The following is a 20,622-nucleotide window of genomic DNA, read 5'->3' as shown; positions in this document are numbered from 1 at the left end:
TCTGTAGTAAGCATATCTTTTTATTCTGATGCCCTGACATCTCGGGGCCTTGCTGACACTAGAAAGGACTGCCCCTCTCAAGATTAGCTAATTCCTAGAGAGAGCAAACAACTCACCTGGGAGTGTGCCTTTCCCCTGCAAACCAACCAACCCAAAGCCCACACCCCAACCATCTACTTTATCAAGCTCTTAGCTCCAGTCCAATATCCCCCTGCCTTAATCACCCCAGGGCCAGGTACCAGACAACTGGGGAAGGAACCTGCACCCTAGAGCCTGCTATAAGTAATCAAATGAGACAATCCTAAACTTTCTCAGCCTGCTTACTCTGCCTTGCACGTTTTTTCCTGCAGAAACTACAGTAAAACCTCCTGCCCACGTTTTCCCCTCACTCCCTCTGCCTCCTGACTGACCCTGGTGCTTCCCCATGTACCATTCCCTACACTGTGAAATAATAGAAAAAATATATATTGGTCTCTGCCCCGGGTTCCTGGCACAGAGTTCCTAAAACCCTTGGAATTTCCTAAGTGAAAAGAGCATTAAGAACATCTTTTGCCCTAATATTTGATCTCCATTCCAGTTCCTGACACAGATTTCCTAAATTCTTTGGAATTTCCTGGGTGAGAGGTTTGTCTTTTGTTCAAATGAGGTGATTTGTGGTGAGCTTTTGGATGGGGTCTGGTCACCAGAATAACCAAGCCGTAATTAGAAACTTGGAATTTTCAGCCTGCCCTGCGCCCCCATTCTCCAGAGAGAGGAGAGGGCCTGAAAATGGAGTTAACGATCAATTGTGCCTATGTGATGAAGCCTCCATAAAAATCCCCAAAGTATGGAGTTCGAAAAGCTTCCAGGCTGGTGAACATGTGGAGGTGCTGGGAGGGTGATGTGCTCTCAGAGAGGGCATGGAAGCTCTGCACCCCTCCCCCCATACCTTGCTCTATGCATCCCTATCTGGCTGTTCCTGAGTTGTATCCTTTATTATATAATAAACTGGTGAACACAAGTCAGTGTTTCCCTGAGTTCTGTGAGCTGTTCTAGTAAATAATCGAATCCAAGGGGGAGGAGGTCATGGGAACCTCTGATGTATAGCCAAGTTGGACAGAAGTTGTAGGTAACCTGGGGACCTATGACTTTGCGATTAGCACCTGAAGTGGGGGGCAGTGTCATGGGGCTCCAGGTAGACGGTGTCAGAATTGAGTTAAACTGTAGGACACCCAGCTGGCATCACAGAGAATTGCGTGGTGTGGGAAAAAAACTCACACATCTGGTGTCAGAAGTGTTGTGAGTGTGGTAATAGTGTGAGTAAAGAAGGAACACAGGAGAAGTGAGTTCTTTTTAAACATCTGTGTCTGCTGTGCCTATTTCTAGGGATGTGAGAGTATAAACTTCTTCCTTCATGGCAGTCATTTCCACGTCTGTGTGTCTTACCACACCTGATTAAAACAAATCCCAGGTACCCTTGAAATAGGCATGGTGCCTGGGGTGCCTGAGGGCATCAGCTGTCAATAATACTGTGCAGAAGATACAAAAGACACAGTTCAAACCTCTAAGAGCTTATATTCTAACCGAGGAAATTCATGTCTGCCAGGACAAGACTCAAGTGGCTATTGCCCGAAGTACAGCCCAGTGTCCCTTGAATGTTGAGGGGTGACAGAGCCCTGGGAGAGCTCAGGCTCATGGGGTCCCAGACCCTGGGCATTGTCTCCCCTCCTGGGAACGCTCTCTGGGCAGAACCTGAGCCAGGCTGGGGCTGAGCAAGGTGCTGGGCGAGGCAGCTGGAGGGTGAAAACCAAGCACCAAGGCCAGCAGTAGGACTGGCCAGAGGAGCAGGCTCCCCGGGGCAGAATCATGGGGAGTTTTCTGGATTGCTGAGTTCCAGAACTGGGCTGCCCTATAGAGAACCTGCAACTTTCAGTGGGAGGCAGGATTTGCCAGTTAAAGGGGCTGAGCCAGTTTAAATACCTGCTTTTCCTTGTCTGCCCTCCCCTGGGGTTTCTGGAATGGGAGCAAGAAGGGACACCCCACAGAGTTCAGAAGTGAAGAATTTGGGCTTCAGTCTGACAGACTCGAGTGTAAATCTCGGCTTTGCCTCTTACAGCTCTATAGCCTGAGGCAAGTCACGTCCCCTCTCTGAGCCTCATCTCCTCTTCTGAGAAATAGGGGTAACAACTACCTACCCATGGACTCTCTGAAAATCAGCGCTTAGGCTAGCACATAGTAAATGCACAATAACTTGCTGGTTATTATTATTCAGGAAAATCTAATTAGGGATCTGATTAGGGTTGACTGTCAGGAAGGAGAAAAGAGTATAGTTTCTTGGTCTTTCCAAGGACACACTAGTAGGCTGTACTACTGATCATAAATATTCACTGCCTATCCCATGTTGAACTCAGGTGTGGTCACGTGACCTACTCTGGCCAATGAAATGTGGACAGAAGTGACGCATTACTTCGGGGCAGAAGCTTTAAGAGCTAGCGTGTGGTCCGTCAGGCTCTCTCCCCTCTGCCACTATGCCTGGCAATTTCCAGGTGGGCTGCTCCCTTAGCTTGGGTCTCAGAGTGAGCTCTGTTTCATAGTATGCATGGAGTGTGTGGGTCAGGGTGGCTGACAGAAAAAAGGAAACCACAGCAGTCACTGTAACAGAGAATTGGAATGAATGTTGGAGGGCTGAAAAGGCGCAGGAGAGCAACTAGGCAACACAGAGATGCTAATACAGGAAGCAGCCACTGTCCTTGGGGCCGGTGGACAAAGGGTGGAGGTTGGAGTGTCAGAACCCAGAGCCTTGGAGGAGAGGCCCCCTCAGAGCTGGGACTCAGACCTCCAAGTGGGTAGTGCTCGGCATTGTGGGGACACAAGGAGGCTGGTTCCAGGGGTGTGTGTAAAACACCCAGAGACTGGAACCAGTAGCCACTGCCAGGATGCAGAAGTGTTGCTTGGGTGACCTTGACCTGAACAGACAACAGAGGAAGGAGCAAGTCCCTCCTCTTTCCTCCAGGCTGTCCGGAGCCTGGAGAGCCTACCAGGAGCAGCTGACAAACCAGGAATGTGGCTAGTGGGGTCCCAGCCCCAGCAACACAGAGCAGCATACGGGAGGGCAGCTTTGGAGCTGAGAGACAGCAGCTTAATAACTAGCATGTGGAGTGAGAGTGTGAAACAAACACTTGTTTTAAGCCACTGAGTTACTGGGGCTCTGTCACTCAGCATAGCCTAGTCCATCCTGACTATCCTGTAGCCTAGCCCCCAGGCCTGAATCCTAAGTCCCCTCCAAGTGCAATGTGGGGCTTCCCTTCTTACTTCTTTACCTCCTCACCTGCTTTATATCAAATGTTTTCCCTTTCCAAGAGGTTCTAGAAGTCTCTAAACATTAACCCTCTGAGAGAGGCAGGACTCCTGGTCCTTTGCAAAGGGAAGAAAGAGAGGTGAAGAAACTTGTTCAAGGTCACGCAGAGCATTAATTGTACTACTCAGACTTGACACCAGGATTGCTGACTCCCAAACCTGGTTGCCTGGGGAACTTGGTATTAAAAACAACAACAACAACAACAACAACAAATGCCCAGACCTCAAGCCAGGAGATTCAGATTCAGGAAGTCTGAGAGGGTCTTGATAATGTCTGTTTAAGAGCAACAATAATACATGCAAAGATTTATATAGCACTTGCTTCATACCAGGCATTATTCTAAGTGCCTTAAGTACATGAACTCATTTAATCCTCACCACAACCCTATGAGGTCTCCGTTATTCTTTTCCCATTCTACAGATGAGGAAACACAGGCACTTCTCTGTAACCAGTGGGAAATTTGATGCAAGGGAATATCAGATTCTTTCAGGAATTGCAAATTGTTTGGCCCACAGTGGCCAACTTTTAAAAATCAGGAGCATTCATGCAAAAGAAAATAGAGTACGGTGCTAAGAGCGGAATGCTGGAGCCAGGCTGACCAGGTTTGAAGCTAGGGTGATCAACAGTCCTGGTTCTCCCAGACTGAAGAGTTTCCTGGGAGGTGGGGCTTCTAGTGTCCTGGTTTTAACCAAGATGGTTGGTCACCCTATATTCCATTTCTACCACTTGCTAGTATGTAACTTTAGGACAAAACATGTGACCCCCCCTCAGTTTCCCCATCTGTAAAATGGGGATAATAACAGTATCTACCTTACAACATTCAGTCAATATTTAAGGTGCTTCAAAACTGCTTGAGTGTTTGCCATTAATATGATTATTAAAACTTAGATTTCCAGATTTAATTCCCTTTAAAGATTGGAAGATCTGACAACAAATAACCTATATTCTTATTTATCTAATTATTAGCAAACATTATATATAGTGCTTTTTACTACATACCAGGGACTGTTCTACGTGTTTGCAAACATTCATTCATACAGAACATCTCTATGAAGTGGGTTTTATTATTGTCCAATTTTACAGATGAGGAAACTGAGTCACAGAGAGAGGAAGTGACTTGCCCAATGTCATACAATGAGTAAGAGGCAGAGCCAGGATCCAAATCCAGCCCATCTGGCTCTATTCAGTGACTGTCAACTAGCACTGGGTCTTAACTGTCCCCTTGAGAGGGCATGAACTCCCCAGATTTTCTATCTCCCTGATTTTCTATCTCCCTTCCCCCCAGACCCTTTAAGCTCCGTGTTTTCTGTCCCCGCATCCCTGAGGGTCTCAACCTCAATGGCACCTTTTCTAAATGATCCCAGGGAACGGAGTTTGAGGTCACTAAGTCACTTTCACATTCTGGGTCCCAGGCTTTCTCGAAAAACGTCCTCTCCTCCAAGAGATTTAGATTAATCCCCTTATCCAGTGGCTCAGGATCAGGCAGACAGGTCACCTGCTACGGCCTGGCCAGACCAGATTACCTGCCGTGACCCCAAAATTCACTCATGCACACCTGCTGCTGAGACATTTGCTGATTAATAACAGCAGGGACTTTGGGGATGGTGTGTTTTTCACCTTCTGGGAAACTCTCTGGCTTCAACATGCAGGCTGCCTGATGTCGGGCTGTAGATAAACACGCTTCTCTTAACCCCTTTTCCCCATCCCCCCAGCTACCCGCCCTGAATCTGCATCATTTGAAAGCTCCACCAGATTCCACATAACTTAATGTCCCAGAAAATAAAAGCTGATCAAGTCAATGGTCATCAAATTAAAGAATTTGAGAGCTGCCAGAATGTTCACAAATCATCCTGGTCAGGGTTGTGTGATGAACGTCTGTCGAGTTTTCCTACTTTCTCGTGGTAAGGGCATCCCAGTATCCCTTTGGAGGTTTATCCCTTGACCCCCCTCAGTCTGTGAGGTTTGGGGGCCCCCCTCCCATGGTGTCTGGATGCAGGCGGCCTGGATGAAGGTTGCGTTCGTCTCCCTACAGCCCAGCTCCTTCGTAAAGCTACAGCTCTCACCAGATTCCAGAGCAGCCTTTCCCTTCATGCCTTCGGGCCCCGGGCTCCCTGCTCCTGCCAGTCCCAGAAGTGTCACCACCCACTGCTGGTTCCCTTTCTCCTGCTCACAGCTGTTACAAACCCTTCATTACTGATAATCAGTTACCCCCATGTCCCCTGTGGGACCTAACTGATTGGCACCCCTGCAGGTGGATACACCAGTAGCCCTTCTGACAGCTGAGCACCGCTCTCACCCCCAAGTCTGTTTCCCCAGGCCCAAGAACTCATCTGCTTCCCTCTCATTGAAAATTCTACTGTCATCCTCTTTCTTTTAGGGTTGCCCTTCTCACACTTAGTTTCAGAGTGGGGTTCAGTCTTCCAGCAGCCCTCAACCTCACCACTCTGAGTTACTCTCACTGCGCACCAGGCACTATGCTCGGGATTTTCACAGGCATGAAAATGAGTTCATTGGCTACCTATCCCTGCAGGAAAATCCAGGTGGGGAAGTTACACGCCTTCATCAATCTGCCAAAGTTCAAACTGTCATAGAGGCTGAACTGTTTTCCAGGTTTGGCAAATCGTTCGTGGACAGGAGGTCATGCTGGTTACAGGCTTGGGCTGTGGAGCAGACAGACCTGAGCTCAAATCCCACCTCTGCCATGTGTTAGCTGTGTGACATGGGGAAGTGACTTAACCTCTCTGGGCCTCTTCTTTCATCCAGGCGGCCATGTCACACAACTCCAGGAGGTAGTCATTCACATTGTGGCACCAGAGGGCACCAGTTTTCACAGGCTATGGAGTGAACGCCAACCCAGGAGCCCAGCAAGGAGCAGCGCTGACCATACTACCTCCCTGGATTATTGTTGTCAGTGGTCACTGTAGCAACAGTAAGCACTCAGCAATCAACCCAATAACAGAAGAGGAAACTGAGGTTCAGAGAGGTTAAATGATATGTCCCAAGTCACACATTAAAAAGTGACCGAGTCAGGATTTGAATTCAGGTTTCTTTTCATCCAGAGCCTGTGCCCTCTCTAGCCTGCTGGCCTCCAGTTTGGATAGCTACTACGCCACACACGTGTTCACAGCCACAGTCCACCCTTTTCCCCTCAGAGCACGGCTACCATCTCCAGTGAGTTTTCTCTCAAGTGCAAATGGTTGTCTCCCCTCTCTCCTTCCCCCACCCCTGCAGAACTGCATGCAGACCCTCACTTTGTTCTTAACCGTCCCCTTCTGGCCACTGGTACTTAGATCATCACGTTGGTTCCTGCGGCAGACATCACTAATCAATCCTGGAACTCTTTCCCTGCAGATCCAGGATGCAGGAGTCCAGGCAGGTAGCCATTACCCACAGATTCTAGCGTTCTGTCAGGGAAAAAAAAAAACACATTTGCTATTCCTTCTCGAGATTGTAATCTCCTTGAGAGCAGCAGTAGAGTCGTAATCAGCTCTGCCCACTTCCTGCCCCAAAATAGTTATAAGTTTTCATATATTAAGAACTCAGGAAAGTTTTGTGGATGGAAAAATTGTCTTTCCTTCTTATAAGCATGTGACTTTGGACAAGTACCTTCACCTTTCTAACGTCAAACGGAAATGGAAGCTCAGAAAAATGAAGGGACTTGCCCAAGGTCACAAAGCTGGTAAGAAGGGGAACAAATTATGTCAAATAGAGACAAGATCTTCACTATATACCATTGGAGGTGTGGATGCACGTGGAATCCTTAGCACACTGCTTGGCGCCTGGTATGAGCTCGATAACACCAGACTTCTTTTGTATAAAAAGGGATTGGCTCTGTTCCGTCGCCACAGCCTTGCATAAAACTGTTCTCAAGGGCTCTCTGGCCAGAATCTTTCCTTGATAGGAGAACGCAAAAGGCCTCAGAAAGTCCAGGTTACTGGCTCACAGACTTGTGAGAATGTACACTCTGGAATACTGGGGCAGAGTAATCTTTCTAGAACCCTGGGCTGGATTCAGGAGCTGTGAGATTGTACTCTTGAGACCCCAGTTTGCCCAGCAGAGAAGCAGAGGTTGGAATGCTGATCCCAAAGGTCCCTCTGACATTCAAAGCTGTCTTCTACTGCTCCCTCCCCATGGCCCAAAGTAAGTTCATGGGCAGCAATGATCTTCCCAGCCTATTGAGCAACCATGGGCTGCTACACAGCTCCAGGGAAGGTGGGGACCCAGGAAGCTGGGCCTGGCTCTGAAACAGACCACAACTTCCTGTGGGACCGGCTGGCCATGGAAGGCACGACCCTTGATGGAATCTTTCTTTTTCTCTTTCTTTTCTTTTTTTGCGTTATGCGGGCCTCTCACTGTTGTGGCCTCTCCCGTTGCGGAGCACAGGCTCCAGACATGCAGGCTCAGCGGCCATGGCTCACGGCCCCAGCCACTCTGCGGCATGTGGGATCTTCCCGGACCAGGGCATGAACCCGTGTCCCCTGCATCGGCAGGCAGGCTCTCAACCACTGCGCCACCAGGGAAGCCCCTCTTTTTCTCTTTCTTTTTCTTTCTTCCTCCTTTCCTCCCTTTCTCCCTTCTTCCCTCCCTCCCTCCTTCCCTTTCACCTTTCTTTCTTTCTTTCCTTCCTCCATTCCTCCCTGCCTCTTTCTTTCTCCCTTTCTATCTTTCTTTCTTTCTTTCTTTCAATTAATTTTTATTGGCATATAGTTGCTTTACAATGTTGTGTTAGTTTCTACTGTACAGCAAAATGAATCAGCTATACGTATACATATATCCCCTATTTTTTGGATTTTCTTCCCATTTAGGTCACCACAGAGCATTGAGTAGAGCTCCCTGTGCTATACAGTAGGTTCTCATTAGTTATCTATTTTGTACATAGTATCAGTAGTGTATATATGTCAATCACAATCTCCCAGTTCCTCCCACCCCCCCTTCCCCCCTTGGTATCTGTACATTTGTTTTCTGTGTCTGTGTCTCTATTTCTGCTTTGCAAATAAGATCATCTATACTATTTTTCTGGATTTCACATATATGCGTTAACATACGATATACGATATTACAATATACGATACTTGTTTTTCTCTTTCTGACTTCACTCTGTATGACAGTCTCTAGGTCCATCCACGTCTCTATAAATGACCCTATTTTGTTCCTTTTTGTGGCTGAGTAATATTCCTTTGTATATATATACCACATCTTCTTTATCCATTCCTCTGTTGATGGACATTTAGGTTGCTTCCATGTCCTGGCTACTGTAAATAGTGGTGCAATGAAAATTGTGGTGCATGTGTCTTTTTGAATTATGGTTTTCTCAGGGTATATGCCCAGTAGTGGGATTGCTGGGTCATATGGTAGTTCTATTTTTAGTTTTTTAAGGAACCTCCATACTGTTCTCCATAGTGGCTGTATCAATTTACTTTCCCACCAACAGTGCAAGAGGGTTCCCTTTTCTCCACACCCTCTCCAGCATTTGTTGTTTGTAGATTTTTTGATGATGGCCATTCTGACTGGTGTGAGGTGATACCTCATTGTAGATTTGATTTGCATTTCTCTAACAGTTAGTGGTGGTGTTGAGCATCTTTTCATGTATTTGTTAGCCATCTGTATGTCTTCTTTGGAGAAATGTCTATTTAGGTCTTCTGCCCATTTTTGGATTGGGTTGTTTGTTTTTTTGATATTGAACTGCATGAGCTGTTTATATATTTTGGAGATTAATCCTTTGTCAATTGTTTCGTTTGCAAATATTTTCTCCTATTCTGAGGGTTGTCTTTTCTTCTTGTTTATGGTTTCCTTTGCTGTGTAAAAGCTTTTAAGTTTAATTAGGTCCCATTTGTTTATTTTTGTTTTTATTCTCATTACTTTAGGAGGTGGGTGAAAAAAGATCTTGCTGCGATTTATGTCAAAGAGTGTTCTTCCTATGTTTTCCTCTAACAGTTTTATAGTGTCTGGTCTTACATTTAGGTCTTTAATCCACCTTGAGTTTTTTTGTGTGTATGGTGTTCGGAAGTGTTCTAATTTCATTATTTTACATGTAGCTGTCCAGTTTTCCCAGCACCACTTATTGAAGAGGCTGTCTTTTAAAAATATGGAACGGGCTTCCCTGGTGGCACAGTGGTTAAGAATCCTCTTGCCAATGCAGGAGACACAGGTTTGGGCCCTGGTCCGGGAAGATCCCACATGCCGTGGAGCAACTAAGCCCATACACCACAACTACTGAGCCTGTACTCTAGAGCCCGCGAGCCACAACTACTGAGCCTGCATGCCACAACTACTGAAGCCTGTGCAGCTAGAGCCCATGCTCTGCAACAAGAGAAGCCACCGCAATGAGAAGCCTGCACATCGCAATGAAGAGTAGCCCCTGCTCGCCGCAACTAGAGAAAGCCTGCGTGCAGCAATGAAGACCAAATGCAGCCAGAAATAAACAAATTTTTAAAAAAATTAGTTCCTTTAAAAAAAATTTTTTTAATATGGAGTGCTTCACAAATTTGCATGTCATCCTTGCACAGGGGCCATGCTAATCTTCTCCATATCATTCCAAATTTGCTATATGTGCAGCTGAAGCGAGCTTGCTTTTTCTTTCTTCCATTCTTTCTTTCTTTCTTTTCTTTTCTTTCTTTCTTTTTCTTTCTTTCTTTCTTTCTTTCTTTCTTTCTTTCTCCCTCTCTTTCCTCCCTCCCTCCCTCCCTCTATCTCACTCCCTTTCTTTCTTTCTTTCTTCCTTCCTCCTAAACTGCTCATAACCTGCTGATTGAAAACATGGGCCCTGGAGCCATGAGCTCAAATCCTTGCTCCACCAGTTACCAGCTCTTGCCTTAGGCAAGTTGCTCAAACTCTCTGTGCCTCAGTTTCCTCATCTATAAAGTGGGGATAATAATAGTACTGACACTCACAGTACAGCCTCACAGTCCTTGGCCTCGCAGAACCTACATGCTAGAAGGGGAGACCAGCATTAAATAAATAATCATACAATTAATTGATAATTATTCTTGCCAAAGGGCAGAGGAGTCAGGGAAAGTTTCACATGCAGTTGTGGCTTGTCCAGCAAGAGAAAAACAACAAATAACACACAAGGGAATCCCCATCAGGTTAACAGCTGATCTCTCAGCAGAAACTCTACAAGCTAGAAGGGAGTGGTAGGACATATTTAAAGTGATGAAGAAGAAAAACCTGCAACCAAGATTACTCTACCCAGCAAGGATCTCATTCAGATTTGATGGAGAAATTAAAACCTTTACAGACAAGCAAAAGCTGGGAGAGTTCAGCACCACCAAACCAGCTTTACAAGAAATGCTAAAGGAACTTCTCTAGGCAAGAAACACAACAGAAGGAAAAGACCTACAATAACAAACCCAAAACAATTAAGGAAATGGGAATAGGAACATACATATCAATAATTACCTTAAATGTAAATGGATTAAATGCTCCCACCAAAAGACACAGATTGGCTGAATGGATACAAAAACAAGACCCATATATATGCTGTCTACAAGAGACCCACTTCAGACCTAGAGACACATACAGATTGAAAGTAAGGGGGTGGAAAAAGATATTCCATGCAAATGGAAATCAAAAGAAAGCTGGAGCAGCAATTCTTATATCAGACAAAATAGACTTTAAAATAAAGACTATTAGAAGAGACAAAGAAGGACACTACATAATGATCAAGGGATCAATCCAAGAAGAAGAAATAACAATTGTAAATATTTATGCACCCAACATAGGAGCACCTCAATACATAAGGCAAATACTAACAGCCATAAAAGGGGAAATCGACAGCAACACACTCATAGTAGGGGACTTTAACACCCCACTTTCACGAATGGACAGATCATCCAAAATGAAAATAAATAAGGAAACACAAGCTTTAAATGATACATTAAACAAGATGGACTTAATTGATATTTATAGGACATTCCATCCAAAAACAACAGAATACACATTTTTCTCAAGTGCTCATGGAACATTCTCTAGGATAGATCATATCTTGGGTCACAAATCAAGCCTTGGTAAATTTAAGAAAATTGAAATTGTATCAAGTATTTTTTCCGACCACAATGCTATGAGAGTAGACATCAATTACAGGAAAAGATCTGTAAAAAATACAAACACATGGAGGCTAAACAATACACTACTTAATAACGAAGTGATCACTGAAGAAATCAAAGAGGAAATAAAAAAATACCTAGAAGCAAATGACAATGGAGACACGACGACCCAAAACCTATGGGATGCAGCAAAAGCAGTTCTAAGGGGGAAGTTTATAGCAATACAAGCCCACCTTAAGAAACAGGAAACATCTCGAGTAAACAACCTGACCCTGCACCTAAAGCAATTAGAGAAAGAAGAACAAAAACCCCCAAAGTTAGCAGAAGGAAAGAAATCATAAAAATCAGATCAGAAAAAAATGAAAAACAAATGAAGGAAACAATAGCAAAGATCAATAAAACTAAAAGCTGGTTCTTTGAGAAGATAAACAAAATTGATAAACCATTAGCCAGACTCATCAAGAAAAAAAGGGAGAAGACTCAAATCAATAGAATTAGAAATGAAAAAGGAGAAGTAACAACTGACACTGCAGAAATACAAAAGATCATGAGAGATTACTACAAGCAACTCTATGCCAATAAAATGGACAACCTGGAAGAAATGGACAAATTCTTAGAAATGCACAACCTGCCAAGACTGAATCAGGAAGAAATAGAAAATATGAATAGACCAATCACAAGCACTGAAATTGAAACTGTGATTAAAAATCTTCCAACAAACAAAAGCTCAGGACCAGATGGCTTCACAGGCGAATTCTATCAAACATTCAGAGAAGAGCTAACACCTATCCTTCTCAAACTCTTCCAAAATATAGCAGAGGGAGGAGCACTCCCAAACTCATTCTACAAGGCCACCATCACCTTGATACCAAAACCAGGCAAGGATGTCACTAAGAAAGAAAACTACAGGCCAATATCACTGATGAACATAGATGCAAAAATCCTCAACAAAATACTAGCAAACAGAATCCAACAGCACATTAAAAGGATCATACACCATGATCAAGTGGGGTTTATTCCAGGAATGCAAAGATTCTTCACTATATGCAAATCAATCAATGTGATACACCATATAAACAAATTGAAGGAGAAAAACCATATGATCATCTCAATAGATGCAGAGAAAGCTTTCGACAAAATTCAACACCCATTTATGATAAAAACCCTGCAGAAAGTAGGCATAGAGGGAACTTTCCTCAACATAATAAAGGCCATATATGACAAACCCACAGCCAACATCGTCCTCAATGGTGAAAAGCTGAAACCATTTCCACTAAGATCAGGAACAAGACAAGGCTGCCCACTCTCACCACTCTTATTCAACTTAGTTTTGGAAGTTTTAGCCACAGCAATCAGAGAAGAAAAGGAAATAAAAGGAATCCAAATTGGAAAAGAAGAAGTAAAGCTGTCACTGTTTGCCGATGACATGATACTATACATAGAGAATCCTAAAGATGCTACCAGAAAACGACTAGAGTTAATCAATGAATTCGGTAAAGTAGCAGGATACAAAATTAATGCACAGAAGTCTCTGGCATTCCTGTACACTAATGATAAAAAATCTGAAAGTGAAATCAAGAAAACACTCCCATTTACCATTGCAACAAAAAGAATAAAATATCTAGGAATAAACCTACCTAAGGAGACAAAAGACCTGTATGAAGAAAATTATAAGACACCAATGAAAGAAATTAAAGATGATACAAATAGATGGAGAGATATACCATGTTCCTGGATTGGAAGAATCAATATTGTGAAAATGACTCTACTACCCAAAGCAATCTACAGATTCAATGCAATCCCTATCAAACTACCACTGGCATTTTTTACAGAACTAGAACAAAAAATGTCAAACTTTGTTTGGAAAAACAAAAGACCCCGAATAGCCAAAGCAATCTTGAGAACAAAAAATGGAGCTGGAGGAATCAGGCTCCCTGACTTCAGACTATACTACAAAGCTACAGTAATCAAGACAGTGTGGTACTGGCACAAAAACAGAAAGATAGATCAAAGGAACAGGATAGAAAGCCCAGAGATAAACCCACGCACATATGGTCAACTTATCTTTGATAAAGGAGGCAGGAATGTACAGTGGAGAAAGGACAGCCTCTTCAATAAGTGGTGCTGGGAAAACTGGACAGGGACATGTAAAAGTATGAGATTAGATCATTCCCTAACACCTTACACAAAAATAAGCTCAAAATGGATTAAAGACCTAAATGTAAGGCCAGAAACTATCAAACTCTTAGAGGAAAACATAGGCAGAACACTCTATGACATAAATCACAGCAAGATCCTTTTGGACCCACCTCCTAGAGAAATGGAAATAAAAACAAAGGTAAACAAATGGGACCTAATGAAACTTCAAAGCTTTTGCACAGCAAAGGAAACCATAAACAAGACAAAGAAGATGTGGCACATATATACAATGGAATATTACTCAGCCATAAAAAGAAACGAAACTGAGCTATTTGTAATGAGGTGGATAGACCTAGAGTCTGTCATACAGAATGAAGTAAGTCAGAAAGAGAAAGACAAATACCGTATGCTAACACATATATATGGAATTTAAAAAAAATGTCATGAAGAACCTAGGGATAAAACAGGAATAAAGACACAGACCTACTTGAGAATGGACTTGAGGATATGGGGAGGGAGAAGGGTAAGCTGTGACAAAGCGAAAGAGAGGCATGGACATGTATACACTACCAACCGTAAGGTAGATAGATAGTGGGAAGCAGCTGCAGAGCACAGGGAGATCAGCTCGGGGCTTTGTGACCGCCTGGAGGGGTGGGATGGGGAGGGTGGGAGGGAGGGAGACGCAAGAGGGAAGGGATGTGGGAACAGATGTATATGTATGACTGATTCACTTTGTTATAAAGCAGAAACTAATTTAAAAAAATCAAAAAAAAAAAAAACCAAGACCAAAAGACAACCCTCAGAATGGGAGAAAATATTTGCAAATGAAGCAACTGACAAAGGATTAATCTCCAAAATTTATAAGCAGCTCATGCAGCTCAATAGCAAAAAAGCAAACAACCCAATCCACAAATGGGCAGAAGACTTAAGTAGGCATTTCTCCAAAGAAGATATACAGACTGCCAACAAACACATGAAAGAATGCTCAACATCATTAATCATTAGAGAAATGCAAATCAAAACTACGAGATATCATCTCACACCAGTCAGAATGGCCATCATCAAGAAATCTAGAAACAATAAATGCTGGAGAGGGTGTGGAGAAAAGGGAACACTCTTGCACTGCTGGTGGGAATGTGTATTGGTACAGCCGCTATGGAGAACAGTATGGAGGTTCCTTAAAAAAGTAAAAATAGAACTACCATATGACCCAGCAATCCCACTACTAGGCATATACCCTGAGAAAACCATAATTCAAAAAGAGACATGTACCAAAATGTTCATTGCAGCTCTATCCACAATAGCCCAGAGATGGAAACAACCTAAGTGTCCATCATCGGATGAATGGGTAAAGAAGATGTGGCACATAGATACAATGGAATATTACTCAGCCATAAAAAGAAATGAAACTGAGCTATTTGTAATGAGGTGGATAGACCTAGAGTCTGTCATACAGAGTGAAGTAAGTCAGAAAGAGAAAGACAAATACCGTATGCTAACACATATATATGGAATTTAAAAAAAAATGTCATGAAGAACCTAGGGGTAAAACAGGAATAAAGACACAGACCTACTTGAGAATGGACTTGAGGATATGGGGAGGGAGAAGGGTAAGCTGTGACAAAGCGAGAGAGAGGCATGGACCTATATACAGTACCAAACGTAAGGTAGATAGATAGTGGGAAGCGGCCGCATAGCACAGGGAGATCAGCTCGGTGCTTGGTGACCGCCTGGAGGGGTGGGATAGGGAGGGTGGGAGGGAGAGAGACGCAAGAGGGAAGGGATGTGGGAACAGATGTATATGTATGACTGATTCACTTTGTTATAAAGCAGAAACTAATAAAAAAAATTGTGGCTTGTCTATTCATCTATTATCTCTTCCATTAGCTTATAAACTCCAAGAAGCCTGGGGTCATGTACACTTTATTTGCTAATGTTTACCTGGCATTGGGAGGCACCCATTAACTAGGTTTGGATCAATGGATGAATGAATAAAGTAATGTTCCACTGGAGACCAGAAGGATGAGTTGGAGTAAACCAAGTGAAGAGAGTAGATGGAAGAGCATCCTAGGCAGAGGGAACAGCATGTGCAAAGGCCCTGTGGCTGAAAGGAGATAGGAGTGTTTGAGGAAATAAAGCCAGGACAGTACGTCTGGAGCAAGCAGAGTGACAGGGAGAGTGGGGCAGGCTGCCTAGGGCCTTGGGAGCCCCATAGTGTATTTTCTCTATCAAGTGCCCAGCCAGGGCTGTAATGGGGACTGAGCTGGGGCGTCAGAAAGACCTGGGTTTGGGACTTCCCTGGTGGCACAGTCGTTAAGAATCTGCCTGCCAATGCAGGGGACACAGGTTATATCCCTGGTCCAGGAAGATCCCACATGCCGCGGAGCAACTAATTCTGTGCGCCACAACTACTGAGCCTGCGCTCTAGAGCCCATGAGCCACAACTACTAAGCCCATGTTCCATAACTACTGAAGCCCTCATGCCTAGAGCCTGTGCTCCGCAACAAGAGAAGCCACCGCAGTGAGAAGCCCGTGCACCGCAGGGAAGAGTAGCCCCCGCTTGCCGCAGCTAGAGAAAGCCCACACAGCAATGAAGACCCAACACAGCCAAAAATAAATAAATAAACTTATTTTTTTTAAAAGGAAAGAAAAAGAAAAGAAAGACCTGGGTTCAAATCCCAGCTTCTGCATTTTTTGACTGTGTGACAAGTCAACCTCCATGAGCCCTGGATCCTCATTTACAAAAGGGACATAATAAAAGTAACCTATTGCCTGGGGTTTGGAAAGGATCATAGACTGTAAAGCACTTAGCACAGTGCCTGGCACACAGGTAGTGCTCAAGAAATGTTGCTGTGGTCATAATAATAACATCTTTATGATTGACACAGGTCTCCTGGTTCTCTTTCACTGTCCCTGAAGCTGAGTCTTCTCCTTAAGGAGGGTCCCCATCTCCATGCCCTCCCGGGGACATAGTTGTTCCTACTTTCCCCATGCCCTGCTCCCTCAGGCCCTCCTGGAGCTGTTCTCCTTGAAATTCCTGCAGCCAAGACTGAGGAAATGGTTCCCTTGACTCAGGGCAGAATCTGCACCCATGTTGCTAAGCAACCAACCCCTATCCAGATGCCAGCTGCAGCCTGGGCAGAGGGATGAACGTCAGCACTCTGGGGAGGGCCTCCTGGGGCTCTGCCAGGACCACAGGGTGCAACCAGGACTGAGGCAGGAGAGAGCCAAGGCAGATGGTTCACTGAGAGTCAACATACAGCAGTGGAAATCCTGTGGGGTCAAGGGCAAATCCAAATGCATTCAGACCCCAGCTCTACAATTTACCAGCTGTGCAGCCTCAATCGAGTCAGTGAACTTCTCTGAGCCTCAGCTTACTCATCTGAACAATGGAATGCAGACCTAGCTCCAGATTCATCATGAGGATTACAGGGGATGATGTACATGAAAATGCCCAGCACACAGCACATGCTCAAAGAATCTTGAAATATGGATGTGTATACAGGGCTGAGTCCACTAATCTTGTCACCCACCAGTGTCAATAAAATTCAAACTCCTTAGCCTGCCCTTCATGGTCGCCTAAACTGATCCCCCCACTTTCTTCTGTCAACCTAGTTACCTACTAGCTCAGTGTCTCTCACCCTCAGCACTACTGACTTTAAAAAAAACCAAACAGATTTATTGGCATATAATTCCTGTATCTTACAATTCCCCCTTTTAAGGTGTACAATTCAGGGACTTCCCTGGTGGTCCAGTGGTTAAGACTCCACGCTCCCAATGTAGGGGGCCCAGGTTCAATGCCTGGTCAGGGAACTAGAACCCACATGCTTCAACCAAGAACCTGTATACCGCAACTAAAGATCCTGAATGCCACCTGCAGCAGCAAAGATGCTGTGTGCCACGATTAAGACCCGGTGCAGCCAAATAAATAAATAAAATATTTTTAAAAAGTGTACAATTCAATGCTTTTTAATGTATTCACAGAGTTGTGCAACAATCATCATGATCAATTTTAGAATATTTACATCACCCAAAAAGAAACGCCATACCCATTAGCAGTCACTACCCAGCCCTGGCAACAACTCATCCGCTTTCTGTCTCTATGGATTTGCCTATTCTGGAGATGTTTTATAAGTAGAATCATATAGTATGTGGTTTTTGTATCTGGCTTCTTTCACTTAGCATAATGTATTCAAGGATCATTCATCTTGTGGTGTGTATCAGTTCTTCATTCCTCTTTATGGCTGAACAATATTCCTTTGTAGGGATAGACCACATTTTGTTTGTCCTTTCATCAGTTGATGGACATTGGGGTTGTTTCTACTTTTTGGCCATTATGAATAATGCTGCTGTGAACATTCATGTACAGGTTTTTGTGCGGACTATTGACACTTTCAGCTGGATAGTTCTTTGTTGTGGGTGCTGCCCTGTGCTTTGCAGGATGCTTAGAAGCATCCCTGCCTTCCATCCACCTGATGCCAGTAGTACCCAGGCCCCCAGACTGTGACAACCAAAAATGTCTCCAGATGTTGCCCACTGTTCCCTGGGGGACCCCATAACCCTGGTCAAGAACCACTGCACCAACTGTCCCTTAGCAGTTCCCAAAGCTTGTTCCACGAGCGGAAATACTGGGAGATGCTCTGAGGAAAATAACCTTCTGTGGTCAACACAGTTTAGGAAAAGACATACATTCCACCTCCCTGCTCCTGTCCCTGGAAATTCGTGGGGCATATTAGTATTAGCATTTTCAAGGCTCCCAGGGGGTCTGCAACAGCGACAGCGGCACAAGCCGTGGGACGCTATGTAACTCGACCTTTCTCAAACTGACTTGACCAAAGGACCCTTTTCTAATCTTCACAGAACACCCATGACAGTGACTCTAGGGAATGCTTCTCGGACACCTCTTGCCCTCTGACCACACAGGTTTGCTCGCTGCTTTCTTTGAACACATTTTGCACATTTCAGTCACAGCAACTCTGCTCATATCGTGTCCCCAGTGTTGCAGGAACTGACCCCAACAGCCACTACCCCAACTTGCTTGCTAGAGGAATCCCAAGTTTGTTTGGGCAGCAATGTGTCCAACCTCAGGGGGCAAATCATAATTAGTCAAAGCCAAATATGTCAATCCTATTTCTCTTTGCCAACAAATGGCCTAGGTGTGGACATGTGGCCAGTCCTGGCCAATGAACTACAGCTGGAAACTTCTAGAAAATATTTTTCTACTTGATAAAGAGCTACTCAAAAAGAAGGCTCTTGTCCACTGAGTTGCAACTTCATGCTTGGGATGCTGTCTTGCCTGGGGCACATGGCAGCCATCTTGGCAACTTGAGGGAACAAGGTTGGGGAAGAGGGCAACACGCTGACAATGATTGGCCAGACAGACGGAGGAAAAATCTGGGTCCTTGATAGCACCACTGAGCTGCTGAATCAGCACTGCCCAACCCACCCTGGACTTCTTGATCTGTGAAATAATGAATCCTATCAAAACTTGTAGTCAGTGCATACCCACTAATACCCCTGGAACCAGTTGGCTTTTGCTGAATAACAAAACACCCCAAAACTTAGCTGCTTTAATCAACAAACACTTAATATTTCTCATGATTCTACAAGTTGGCTTAGTAGTTCTGGCCTCGGCTGGCTCAGTTGGGACCGGAAGATCTAGCAGTCGTCTAGATTCACATGTCCAGCACTTAGCTCAATGACCACGCATCCCTCTTCATCCAGCAGGCTAGCCCAGCTCCTCCCCGCAGTGGTGATTGCAGGGTTCCCAGCAGCTAGAGGTAACAAATTCCAATGCACAAGTGCTTTTCAAGCCTTTGTTTGCATCATGTTTGCTAGCATCCAACAGGCCAAAGCCACTCACATGGCCAAGTCCAGCTTTGAGGGCTTGAGAAATGGATTCCACCTCTTGATAGAAGAGACAGCAATGCCACAATGACAGGGGTGAGTGTACAGGGATGGGAGGGACTTGGGGCCACGTTGCAATCTCCCATACCTCTGACCTGGAAGACTCCAGCATTTAACACAGGCCCGACACATGGTATGCTGTCAGCAAATATCTGTGGAATAAATGCGTGAATTCCCTCAGCCCCCACTGCCCATGGCCTCAAATCCTCACCAGAGACCTCTCTTCTCACTCAGATTCCACAGCAGACGGGCCACGCAGAGAAGGCCTATGGGGGTGACATGGGATTTGGCTCCCAATTCCCTCACACCAAGGTGGCACGTGTCCTGCAGTGTTATACGATGCACTCCAACAATTACAATTAGATTGGTTAAGAGCCTCACAGATATAGGTTCGAATCCTAGCTCTGCCAGTGTGCTTGATATTGAAGTTGGCTCAATAAATGAAAATAGTTTAAAGAAGAAAGAAGTTCATTTCCCTCTGCTGAAAAAGTCCAGACCAGGCCTGGTTATGGTGGTCAACATTGTAAGGGACCGAGGGTCCTCCCAGTCAAATGCACCTTCAGTCGGGGCCCTACATCATGGTCCAAGATGGTGACATTTGTGTTCCAGACAGCAGGTAAAAGAAGGACAAAGAAGCAACAGCAAAGCGAGCACGTCTACATCTCTTAGGGAGAGTTCTCCAGTAACCCTCACACCCTTTAGCCATAATTCAGTCACATGTCCACACCTACCCACAAAGGAGGCTGTGAAATTACCTGCTAAAAATTGGATTACTTTTACTTTAGATAAGGGAAACTTTAGAATAGATGTTGGGGGACACTCAGCAGTCTTTGCCACAGCTCTCCAGACCTCAATTTCCTCTTCTGTGAGTTGGGGGTAACAATAGTTTTGCCTCATAAAGTCCTTGTGAGAATTAATTAAGTTAATGGGTATCAAGAGCTTAGTAAATTAGCAACAGGTGTTAGTGATTATTATGATAAGTAGTAAAACATCCTGGTAGCCAATAATCAGGAAAAAAAAAGTCCGTGTTTTCTGTTCCAAGTAGGGGCGTGCCCGGGTTCAATCAGGTTCACTGATTGGGTAAATGACAGGGAGCTGCCCAGAGAAAACTTCAGGACCTGCTTTACCACCCTGGGAGCAGTCAGAGGTGAATTCGTGCCTCCCTTGGCCTCCAGGAAGCAAGCCAAAGTCCCC

General features: G+C 44.6%; 1 protein-coding gene and 1 non-coding gene across 2 annotated transcripts in view; both read right to left on the bottom strand.

Moving 5' to 3' along the window:
- The window catches only part of CCDC63 (coiled-coil domain containing 63), a 141,819-nt gene that overhangs the window by 40,761 nt on the left and 80,436 nt on the right, over positions 1-20,622 (bottom strand). The gene's annotated exons all lie outside the window — the stretch shown is intronic.
- On the bottom strand, positions 9,799-9,903 carry LOC132503350 (U6 spliceosomal RNA). Its single transcript, XR_009534595.1, has one exon. It is a non-coding gene; the product is annotated as a U6 spliceosomal RNA (small nuclear RNA).

This window comes from Mesoplodon densirostris, chromosome 15 (assembly GCF_025265405.1).
Source record: "Mesoplodon densirostris isolate mMesDen1 chromosome 15, mMesDen1 primary haplotype, whole genome shotgun sequence".
In the NCBI taxonomy this organism is placed as follows: Eukaryota; Metazoa; Chordata; class Mammalia; order Artiodactyla; family Ziphiidae; genus Mesoplodon; species Mesoplodon densirostris.
Note: the sequence above shows the minus strand (reverse complement) of the source record. Positions and strands in the feature narration are given on the sequence as shown.